The sequence below is a fragment of the Neofelis nebulosa genome, chromosome 5 (genome assembly GCF_028018385.1).
Source record: "Neofelis nebulosa isolate mNeoNeb1 chromosome 5, mNeoNeb1.pri, whole genome shotgun sequence".
In the NCBI taxonomy this organism is placed as follows: domain Eukaryota; kingdom Metazoa; phylum Chordata; class Mammalia; order Carnivora; family Felidae; genus Neofelis; species Neofelis nebulosa.
Window position 1 is genome coordinate 54,679,967 of NC_080786.1, and position 12,370 is coordinate 54,692,336.

Here is a 12,370-nt window from a genome sequence, read left to right on the forward strand (position 1 = left end):
GTACAAATCTTAAATCTAAAGCTTGACTGGTTTTTTACACACGTACACACCTTGTGAAACCACTACTCAGATCAATATGTAGAACATTTCCAGCACCCCAGAAGGCTCCCTTACCCTCTCTTCCAATCAATATTTTTTCAAAGATAACCATTCTTTTGACCTCCATTACCACAGTTTTGCTTGCCTGATTTTGTACTCCATATAATGGGATCATGAAGATGGATTTTTACATATTTGGTTTCTTTTACTCAATATCATATTGGTGAGATTTGTTCTTTTCATTATTATTTTCATTCCATTGTATGAATATGCTTTACTTTTCCATTCTATTGCTGAAAGACATTTGGGTTGTTTCAAGTTTGAATATTATCAATAAAGCTATGATGCATATTCTCATGTATAACTTTTGGTGGACATGGCACTAATATATGTTGAGTTTAGACAGGAGAGGATTTGCTAGGCCATAAGATATGTATAAGTTTAGCTTAAGTGGATATATTATTATTTTTTTTTTATTTTTTTTTTCAACTTTTTTATTTATTTTTGGGACAGAGAGAGACAGAGCATGAACGGGGGAGGGTCAGAGAGAGAGGGAGACACAGAATCCGAAACAGGCTCCAGGCTCCGAGCCATCAGCCCAGAGCCTGACGCGGGGCTCGAACTCACGGACCGCGAGATCGTGACCTGGCTGAAGTCGGACGCTCAACCGACTGCGCCACCCAGGCGCCCCAAAGTGGATATATTATTAAATGTTTTACCAAAGTCATTATACCAGCTTATACTCTCATCAATAAATGTATGAGAGTTCCCCATTGTTCTGCAACCTTGATATTAACTTCCTATTAACTTTCACTCACTTATAAAAATTTACACAATCATCTGAGATGAAAACTGACATTATGAATTACTGCAATACTATAAAATTATTCAAAATAGGCTTCCTGAGGTTGGTTAGTTTTCAGGCATAAAATAGTAAGAATGGCTAATATATACTGAATATGCACTGCTTGCTAGGCATATTTGGGATAGTTTATGTAGGCTACCTCATTTGATCATCACTATACCTCTGTGAAGTAGATACTGTTATTCCCATTTTATGGATGAGAAATTTGTAGCATAGAGAGACATACTTTTAAAGACCTGGCTAGAAGCACCTGTACAGACTAGTTAATGCAACTGCTTATTGTAGAGACAAAACCAGTTCAGAGAGCAGGCTGCATCATATGAAGGAAGATCACTCAGTTTGTTAGAGGTAGAATCTGGATTGACATCCAGATATCCTAACTTCTTGTGTGGCATTGATAACAAATCAGCAGTGTACAAACTATATAATATTAACAACAATGAAAACAAACACTCTTGAAAAAGTACTTCATTCCTTCAGAATTTACTTATTACAGTTTTGGTTTGTGGAATAAATTCACCATGTTCTAAAATAATTTTAACAATTTTAAATAATTGTCAAGCAAGGTTGTATAAAAAAAGGATTCATGTTTTGTGGTGCCATAAGCTTATACAACTAGGGAGAACTCATTAAGAAAAATAACAGGGGTGCCTGGGTGGCTCAGTCAGTTAAGCATCCGACTTCAGCTCAGGTCATGATCTCATGGTTCATGAGTTCAAGCCCTACATTGGGTTCTCTCCTGTCAGCGCGGGGCACACTGAATCCTCTGTCCTCCTCCTTCTCTGCCCCTCCCCTGCTTGCTCTCTTTCTCTCTCTCCCTATCTCTCAAAAATAAATAAACATTAAAAAAAAGAGCATAAAAAAATCTTTTGCCAATACTACAAAAAACATGTGAACGTATTGCTAGATCCTATTGATACACAGCCTTATATATGAAGATTTCCCCCTTCTTATCCCCCTCTTCTGGTATTCATGCCCTGGTGTACCTCCTCTCTCGTATTGCATTGAGGTTGGTCTGTGAGACCAACAGAATTAGGTAGCAGTGATGTCAGTTTGGAGGCTAGGTTATAAAGGGCATTATGACTTTTACCCCTCTCTCCCAGATCATTCACTCTGGGGGAACTCAGCTTCCATGTCTTGAGAACCATCAGACAACCCTGTGGATTAGACCATGCAGTGACAAACTGAAGCCTCCAGCCCACAGCTATGATTACCATTTCAGAAGTGGATCCTCCAGCCCTGGTCAAGCCTTTAAATAACTGCATTTTTGGCTGACAGCTTAATATTCTGAGCCAGAGCCACTCAGAGAAGCAGCTCCCAGATTTCAGACTCTCAGGAATTGTGTGAGATAATAAGGTTATTGTTTTAAGCTGATAAGTTTTGGAGTCATTTGTTATCCAAAAATTGCTAAGTAATACAGGCCCCTAAAAGGGCCTTGGAAGAGGCCATGCAAGTGAGAGGCCTAGAAGTTTGAGTTTCATAGGTTTTTTTTTTTTAACTTTAACGTTTATTTATTTTTGAGAGAGAGAGAGAGTGAGCGACTGTGAGTGGGGGAGTGGCAGAGAGAGAGGGAGACACCGAATCCGAAGCAGGCTCCAGGCTGTGAGTTGTCAGCACAGAGCCCGATACGGGGCTGAAACTCACGAACTGTGAGGTCATGACCTGTGCCGAAGTTGGACGCTCAACCAACTGGGCCACCCCGGTGCCCCAAGTTTCATAAGTTTTATGATAAATAGGTCTCTGTCTATGTTAATGGCTAAGTCTACTAGATTGTTGTGGCAGAGACAGCTACCAACAGCTCCACCACCAAAATTTGTTCTTTTTTCTTCCACAGCAGCCTTAACTATCATGGCTGTAGGTCATGCCTGTCCAACCACAAGCCACATTGTGCAGCCTCCTTTGCTGCGGAGTGTTTCATGTGACTGAGCTCTTGATACTGGAATGCATCAGAAGCTATTTGTGCCCTTCTGGACTATGCTTTCAAGGGACTAGACATTGTGCGCCTTTCCTCCTTCTTATGGGCCAGGATGGTGACAAGCAGAGTGACCTTAGAAGCCACATGTTTAGGATGACAGAAACTCTGTTCTGCCAAGTCCCTGAATGACCTGGAGTTCATGGAGCTGAACCCTTCCAAGCTGGAACACCCCTCTGAACCATTTTGTTAGAGAGAAATAAAGCTTCTATTATGTTTGAATGATTATATTTTAAGGTCTATGTTTTCCAACAAGTAAGTCAACTTTAACTAATTAGTTATGATCTTCAAAAATTAGATACTTTATTTTTCCCCTGGAGGTAGGCTTGATGTTATTTATTGGCTAATTTATTAAGTTTTTGTTCTTCTGAAATAAACCTTTTTTTGAATGTATTTGGTTTTAGGTCCTGGTTCTACACTTAATAGCTATGTAATCAGGATTATTACTTCTCTGAGCTCAGTTCTTCTCTGAGCTATACAATTCCATCTATAAAATGGGGATGATACCTTCTTCATAGCCTGTTATGAGAGTTAGTGAGATAATGTTTATAAAACACTGCCTGGAACCTAGCAAAAACTCAATAAATAGTAGCAATGTTTATTGTAATAAGAATAATTATTATTTAACATTTATTTACTTATTTAAGTAATATCTACACCCAACGTGGGGCTTGAACTCATGACACCAAGATCAAGAGTCACATGCTCTTCCAACTGAGCCAGCCATGTTCCCCATTTTTATTATTAATACTACCTGTTCAGTGTTGCACTTTGGACAGAGAGATATAAAATCTGAGCTCAAATTCAAACTGTCACTTTTGCTTGCTGTGACCTTGGATATGATAACTTATCCAGTCTTTTTCCTTCTTAGACTCATCATCTATATTGCTGAACACATAGTTGCACTAAATATCTTTATGTTTTTATTCTAAGCTTATCCAGGAGAGCTGTAAGTCAGACACATAGCAAATTTGACTAAATGCTTTTGTATTTCTGGGACAGGGGAAGGTGTGACTGAACATGATGGCACATTCAAGACTAGACTGAACATGGCAGCCGAGCCCAAGTGAGCAAGAGACCAGAGAGACCAGGATGGGGAACCTGGAAAATATTTCTTCTTTTTTTTTTTTTTTTTTTTTTTTAGTCATGAAGATCCATGTCATCCTACAAGGGAATGTTTGAGTTATTCTGAATTATATTCCTGGGGAGATATGATAATCACCTATCCTTTCTATTGGGGAACTCCTACTTCACTTCCTGTGGCCCTTGAGGCGTTGTCAGTTACAGTGTTCCATTTTACTCCATCCCCTTCCTCCCTCCACATGACTATAAATGTCAGTAAAAACCTTCCCTACCACAGGGAAAGAGAACCTGTCACAATAGGGGAGATCGAGCTGGAAACAGACAGCAGTAGGAGAGAGCATGATTGGATAGCTTGAGCTCCTGAATTCATCTGTGCCTGAAGCTACACTACTCCCCAGACTTCCAAGCCACATGAGCCAATACAGCCCCTATATTCATTATACATATTTGAGTTGGGGTTTCGTAACTAAAAGTGTCCTGGCTAATATAGGAACTTTTGCAAAATGCACATATTTGGGCTCCAAGTCTGGAGCCTCTGATGTAGTTGGGTCTGAAATGGGACTGAGGCATGTGCGTTCTTTTAAAATTTCTCTAGGGGCGCCTGGGTGGCTCAGTTGATTGAGTCTCCACCTCTTGATTTAGGCTCAGGTCATGATCCCAGGTCGTGGGATTGAGCCCCAGATTGGGCTCCATGCTGAGTGTGGAGCCTGCTGTCTCTCTCTCTCTCCCTCTCCTCCTCTTTCCTGCTCTTACCCCCTCCCAAAATAAAAAAATAAAACCTCTCTAAACTCTACCTCCCTGCTCAAGTTGAGAAACACTACCTTTTTTTTTTTTTTTTAATTTAGATTTCAAGTTCATAGGACACATTTGATCATACTCAGTTCATGGCATACTATCATCATTGGTCCATGCAATGTCCCTCTCTGAGTTTGTTAATTTCATTTTTTTCACCATACTGCATTTCCATTATCACTGCCCACAAAGACCACCACTCTAATGTATTGAATGAGTGTATTCACTTTGTATCTACTTTTGTAAAATGTGTTTTGTTGTTTTCTATGCATGCATTTCTCATTTACAAAAACAGCATTTTGTTACATAACCTATTCTGTTTTTTACTTTAAAGAATTTTAGACTCTTTTTTAGAGCAGTTTTAGATTTACAGAAAATGTGAGCAGGAAGTACAGAAAGATCCTATATACTCTTCCTGACCCCCAACCCAGTGTCCCCTATGATTAACATCTGCATTAGTGATTAACTTTTGAACTTCAGCTGTCCTAGAAATGAATGATAGGACAGTACTGGGTGGTAAGGGAGCCTTTTGACTCCCAATAAATGACAATGCTTTTCTATGAATGGAAATAAAGAGATGTCTTGGAATATGGAGATAGATTAACAACAAAACTCCAAAGTCTATTATACAAATTGGTGCTAGATCACTTAAAAATTTCTTTTCCTTCTGATTTTAAAATTCTTGACTCATCTTCAAGGAGAAAAAGAACAGAGGTCATGAGAAATATCATAGCCAAGTTGCAAGTTCTGTGATTTTATACTTGTGAGAACTAGTTTCAAAGTAAGTTTTCTATTCAATTCTTTGAATTAAATAGAAAAAGAAAATGAGAGGAAGAGTCAGCATCTGAAGAGAGATGACTGAAGTTCTTCTAATGGCGATTACTATGTGAAGATGTCACAGGGCATCATGACATCCACAGGAAAAAGAAATTTCTGTCTCTGCTGGTAAGGCTGTGGGCAAACAGGCAAACTACGTTTCTGGGGAACTCCTCTGAGAGGCATTTTGGCAGTATCTGTCAAATTTCCATATGCATCTACCTTCAAATCCAAGGAAATCTTGCTCAGTTTGGACTCAACTGGAAGTTATTTCTTCCCAAAAGGAACTGAACTGGATGTAAAATCTCGCTGAAGCCCTCAGTAGGGGCAGAGCACGAAGATGCTGGTCGGAGGTACACACCAAGGTGTGAGTGTGGAAAAGCTGCCACTCCCTGGAAGTAAGAAGCTGGTAGCAGGTCCGCACAATGTGTTCAAGGAAAGCTAACCCCCCATAGCCATCATCCAGGGAGATACCTTAGTAAAATCTGAACTTTGAGCAAGTGCAGATGCAGATTTTGAGAATTCTTTTAAGTTTATTTATTTGAGAGAGGCGGAAAGAAGGGAGGGAGAGAATCCCAAGCAGGCTCTGTGCTGTCAGGGCAGAGCCTGACTTGGGGCTTGATCCCACCAACTGTGAGATCATGACCTGAGCCAAAACCAAGAATCAGACACTCAACGGGTTGAGCCACCCAGGAGCCCCATGATTTTGAGAACTTTTAATGACTTGTAAGGAAGGAGTTTTCCTAGGCAAACTTGGTGTGTAGCAAGAATGGCGTTTCTTGGAGGAAGATCAGTAAAGCCTAGATCGTAAGTGAGTAAGTGAAATACAGTTGAGAACAGAAACATCTCCCAAGAGTTGACTAAGAACTCCACCACTCCTTTGGTGTAGAGACACTGGAATATGGCACACAAAACACCTCTGCGCCGTATTCATTGTACTACTTGGTGTGGGCATAATTAGTGAACCACGTGCATTTTTTTTTATACTGTGATTCAGTCAGTTTCTATTAGTCTATATTATTTTCATAGAGCCCCAAGCTGTAGATAATGGCCCGGATGGTGGACTCAGATGACAGTTGCTGTGAGTTGCTCCAATGAGGTGACCTGGTTGGCTGGGGCCCTAACAGCATGGTGCCTGAGTTTTCTGTCTGGTGTGCTGCCTGTTACAATGACACTGGGCAAGAAGTAATGTTCGTCCTAGTGACTCTGGCCCCACAAGAAACAAACACTTTGTGTTTAGCCTGTTCTGTTCCAGAAGGCAAGGAAGTATGTCATATGCTAAAGAAATTGTTTTATATAGTGAGTAATGTTTGCCATATATTATAGAAATAGTTTTATATGCGGGGCACCTGGGTGGCTCAGTTGATTAAACGTCCGACTTCGGCTCAGGTCATGATCTCATGGTTCATGAGTTCAAGCCCCGTGTCGGGCTCTGTGCTGACAGCTAGGAGTCTCGAGCTGCTTCAGATTCTGTGTCTTCCTTTCTCTCGGCCCCTCCCCTGCTCATACTGTGTCTCACTCTCTCTCTCTCTCTCTCTCTCAAAAATAAATAAACATTAAAAAAATAGTTTTATATAGTGAGTAATGTTTAAGGTTTTATGCTCTAAAGCACTGGTTCTCTAAACATTATTGTGCATCACAATTGCCTAGAGTGCTATTAAAACCCAGATTTCTGGGCCCCAACCTCAGAGATTCTGATTCAGTAGGTCTGGAATGGGGCCCAATAATTTGCATGATAAGCTTCCGTTATCTAGAACATTCACAGGTTAAATTTCTTATTCCTCGTGATGCTGAACTTAAAACTTAAGATGTTACTGCCAAGTGATATGGAAAGCAGGATGCTCATTACAACTGTCTCTGCTTCCTTTCCTGCACCAAAGGCTTCTGGGACCACTCTGCTGTACTTCCTCGATCCTCTGCCAAAGTCCCACCTCCAAATTGGAATCTAAAATGGGGATTTCACACTTCTCTGTTATTAATTTCTCTCTTCTCTTTCCTCCGTTTCCTGGTGCTAACATGTAAAAGAATAATGACTAATATGGGGCACCTGGGTGGCTCATTTGGGTGAGCATCCGACTTTGGCTCAGATCACTATCTCTCAGTTCATGAGTCTGAGCTCTGCATCAGCTCTGCTGTCAGTGCAGGGCCTATTTCAGATCCTCTGTCCCCCTCTCTCTCTGCCCCTCCCCCACTCATTCTCTGTCTCTCTCTCTCTCTCTCTCTCCCCCTCTCTGTCCCTCAAAAAAGAAAGAATAATGACTAATATATAGCAGTATATAATTGAACAGTTGTGTTTGAGGAGTTCAAAGAAAGGGACAATCAAGAAAGATCCATGGAAGAATTGAAAAGGAAGCTCAACCTGGACAGAAGGATGTCATCTGGCCAGGCAGATAATAGCATATGTTTCTGACCAAAGCAGCCTCTTGGGCAAAGGTCCAGAAGCAGGACAAGTGGAGAGACAGGTCTGAGAGAGGGGTGTGTGCTGGAGAGAAAGGAAGAAGGAAGATGGAACAGGTAAGGTCAGACTAGAGGGCCAGGCAGAGCTCAGAGTGGATTTAGTAAGACGTGGGAAGGTGCTGAAGGTTTTATAGTGATTACAGGCTTGTTTCAGGCAGATTAGTTAGGCAATGGAGTGTGCGAGATGGCTTGACAGTGGAGGCCACCCAGCAGGCTGTTCTGGAAATTCAAATCTGCACAAGCCAGTACTGGGTTCCTTCTTACAGCCTGAAATGCATTTAATTCATAATCTAAGACATCCTTAGATATTACCTCAATGAGTCTGGGCAAGCTGGGCCACATCATGTTCTGACTTTCTTATATTGAAGCCATCTAAAAATCACTTTTATTTTCAATACTTTATATGTAATTGTTCAAAGTGATTTTAAATAAAGTCTTTTCAAGCTTACACATCTATTCTTTCCATTTTACAGGGTTGGAACTAGCCTTTTATTTCCTTGCATCACCTCACCTTCTCATCCCTCCAAGCCTTTTCTTTCCTGCCTCAGTAAGTTCTCTCCTCATTTCATCGTCTAAGTCTAAATTATCTGTATATCCTTTTTCCACCTGGCCTAGTTTAGAGATAAGCATTTCCTTTTGCCTAATGATTAGACTCACAAAAAGATACAGTGACAGATGGATTTTCCTCCCAATGTTGCTTCCATTTAGTTTATGTCGTATATGATTCATTGATGATCTCAGGATAAAAGCAGAATATGTTCCTCATTTCAATGAGGGAATATGAGTATTTTCCCCTATGTTATACGTGTAACCACATTTCCCTAGGTCATACTGATGACATAGCAGTGTGTGGCTCAGTCTGTACTAGCAAAATTCAGAGATCCCAGTCCTCAGATCCTTCATAGAAACTTTAGGGTGTCTGCTTCAGAGGGTGTTTTCCTGGCTCTCGTCATCCTCATTTGTGCTCCTAAGGTCAGCCCTGTGGTTCCCACTACCTTGACACCTCCTCAACATAGGCGTATTCATGCTTACTCCTTAATTCCATTGTTTTTTTTTTAAATGTTTATTTGTATTTGAGAGAGAGAGACAGAGCACGAGGGGGGTGGGGCAGAGAGAGAGGGAGATACAGAATCCGAAGCAGGTTCTAGGCTCTGAGCTGTCAGCATAGAGCTTGACTCAGGACTTGAACCCATGAACCATGAGACCATGACCTGAGCCGAAGTTGGATGCTTAACCCACTGAGCCACCCAGGCACCCCACCTTAATTCCATTCTTAATGGCTGTCATCCCACCCTTCTTTCCTGGCCTACCCTCTTCCAGGGCCCCAAAACAGATGTGCTTTGTGCTCAGAAACAGTGGTCTTTATTACTGCTCCTTCCAGGATCAAAGCCCAAGCCAGAAGCTAGGCTGAGCTGCAATTACAGGAACAGTCATGGTGCTATCTCATAAGTCATCCTCCCTTTGATGTCCTCCAGTGAATTCATATCAAGCATGTATGCCCCAAATCTCCTCTCAGGGAATAAACAGAACCGTGAATTACACTGCAAGATTTCTATAACTCATTTCATGAACTTAGGGCAGTTTTATCATGGTTTCTACAAAAATTTGTCTTTGGGTATTTGGAAGTGATGATGAGGCACATTTCTCCACTCCTCCTGTTTCTTTCTTCCCTCCCTAGATACTGTACACCTGGCCTCAATGGGGCCCCCTGAGGTTCTCATTCAAATCAGGTGCAGCTCTGACAGCCCCCAAATACCATCAAAATGTCTAAATATCTGATGTACACAAATTAGGTCCTGTTCATTCATTCAAAATATATTATAAACATCTATTCTATGTCAAGCATCATTCTTAGAACTTGGGTGATAGCAGTGAACTAGGCAGGCAAAATCTCTGCTCTCAGAATTTATGTTAAACAAATAATTTCAGATTGTGCTAAGTGCTCTGATGAAAATAAGGCAGTGATGGGGATGGTAAGGGAAGCCTTGCTGAAGAGGTGACAATCTGAGACCTCTATGATGAGAGGCATCCATGAGAAGCCCTAGGCAAAGAATATTCTACACAGGAGGAAGATTAAGTGTAAAGACCTGAGCCAGAAGTGGAAGGCCAGTTAGCCTGCACTGTAATATAAATGGAGGATGGGTGTGAGGGAAGTGATGGGGGGTGAGATAAGAAAGGCAGGCAGGGGTCATACCATATAGGGCCTTATAGGGGTAGGTAAGGAGGTTCAATTTTATGTAAGTGCCATAGGAAGTCATTGAAGAGTTTAACCAGTAGAAAATCATGATCTAAGTTTTTCCTAACTAGTATTTTTTTAAATTAAGATATAATTCACAGGGTGGCTTAGTCAGTTGAGTGTCCAACCTTGATTTCGGCTCAGGTCATGATCTCACAGTTCATGGGATCAAGCCCCAGGTCGGGCTCTGTGCTGATAGTGCAGAGCCTGCCTGGGATTCTCTCTGTCCCTCTCTCTCTGCCCCTCCCCCACCTGCACGTGTGTTCTCTCTCTCTCTCTCTCTGTCCCAAAATAAATAAACATTTAAAAAGGATATAATTCATATAACACAAACTTCATCATTTTAAAGTGTACAATTCATTGGTTTTAGCATGTCATAATGAGTGCAACCATTATCACTAATTCCAGAGCATTCCTGCCACTCCAAAAAGAAACATCGTACCTGTTAGCAGTTCCTCCCCTTTCCCCAGCCCTGGGCAAACAGTAATTTGCTTTTCAAATCTATGGATTTGCCTATTCTGGACATTTTTACATAAATGGAATCATAGAGCCTATTGTGCCAACCTTCTTTCACTTAGCATAATATTTCAAGGTCATTCATGTTGTAGCATGTAATAGTATTTCATTCCTTTTTATGACAATAATATTCCATTTTATGTATAGACCACATTTTATCCATTCATCTGTTAATGGACAGTTGGGCTGGTTCAGTTTTTCGCTTTTATGAATAATGCTGTTATGAACATTTGTGTACAAGTTTTTTATGAATGTGTGCTTTCATTTGTCTTGGGTATATACCTACGAGTAGAATTGCTAGATCATTTTGTGTGTAATTCTGTGTGTAACTTCTTGATGAACTACCAAATTCCTTTCCAAAGTGGCTGCTCCGAGAAAGAGCCATTTTATATTCCAAACAGCAATGTATGAGGATTCTAATTTCTCCACATCCTTGCCAACACTTGTTATTTTATGTTTTTCTGATTAGAGCCATCCTAGTAGGTATAAAGTCACATCTCCTTGTGCTTTTGATTTGTCAATTCTCTAATTACTAATGATGTTGAGAGTCATTTCATGTGCTTTTTAGTTGTTTGTATATTTCTTTGGAGAAATGTCTACCTCAGCCCTTTGTCTATTTTTATCTTGGGTTATTTGTCTTTTTATTGTTGAGCTGTAAGAGCTCTTTTTATATTCAAGATACTTGGCTCTTCTCAGACATATGATCTGCAAAAACTTTCTCCCATTCTATGGGTTATCTTTTCATTTCTTTTTTTTTTTTTTAATTTTTTTTTTTCAACGTTTTTTATTTATTTTTGGGACAGAGAGAGACAGAGCATGAACGGGGGAGGGTCAGAGAGAGAGGGAGACACAGAATCGGAAACAGGCTCCAGGCTCCGAGCCATCAGCCCAGAGCCTGACGCGGGGCTCGAACTCACGGACCGCGAGATCGAGACCTGGCTGAAGTCGGACGCTTAACCGACTGCGCCACCCAGGCGCCCCTCTTTTCATTTCTTGATTTTTTTTTTGACCTCATATAAGTTTTTAGTGACCTTATATAAGGCTACTCTGGCAGCTATGTGGAAGATACACTATTAGGGAGCAAAAATGGTGGCAGGGAGATGAGCTGGGAACTATCGCAGACAAGACTATCTCTTGTCTCCAGGCAAGAGATGACAATAACTTGGATGGTAGAAAAGGTTCTGGCTTTACATCATCATTGGCAGCTCTAAGTATGCAGTGCTAGGTCAACTGTCTGAAATATTATACTTTATATTGTTTTGAGCCCAAGAGAGAAAATTGTGGCACAACTAATATTCATGTGGCTCATCCACAGACTTAAAAATCAGCTTTATCATGTAGCTTCAAGTGGCTCTGGATTTACTACACCAGTCCTGACCATGGCTACAGATTTTGGAGATCCAAACTGCGAATCTCACCGATAAAAATATGCCAAATCTTATTAATAAGCTCATATACAGGAATGGGAACTCTTAAAGTAAAGAGAATGTGCTATTTTGGGAATTGAGGTACAAAAACAACTCAAAGGCCTGTGCCTGGGCCCTCCATCCCCAGTAATGAAGTCTCTTCAGACAACAAAGGAGAAATTTGAAAC

The 12,370-nt window shown here is 40.8% G+C and overlaps 1 long non-coding RNA gene across 1 annotated transcript; it reads left to right on the forward strand.

The window, feature by feature from the left end:
• The first annotated feature begins 737 nt into the window (after nt 1-737).
• LOC131512103 (uncharacterized) lies at nt 738-8,571 on the forward strand. Its single transcript, XR_009261962.1, has 5 exons — nt 738-2,260; nt 2,739-3,131; nt 3,879-3,942; nt 5,567-5,696; nt 7,448-8,571. It is a non-coding gene; the product is annotated as an uncharacterized LOC131512103 (long non-coding RNA).
• The last annotated feature ends 3,799 nt before the right edge of the window (nt 8,572-12,370 follow it).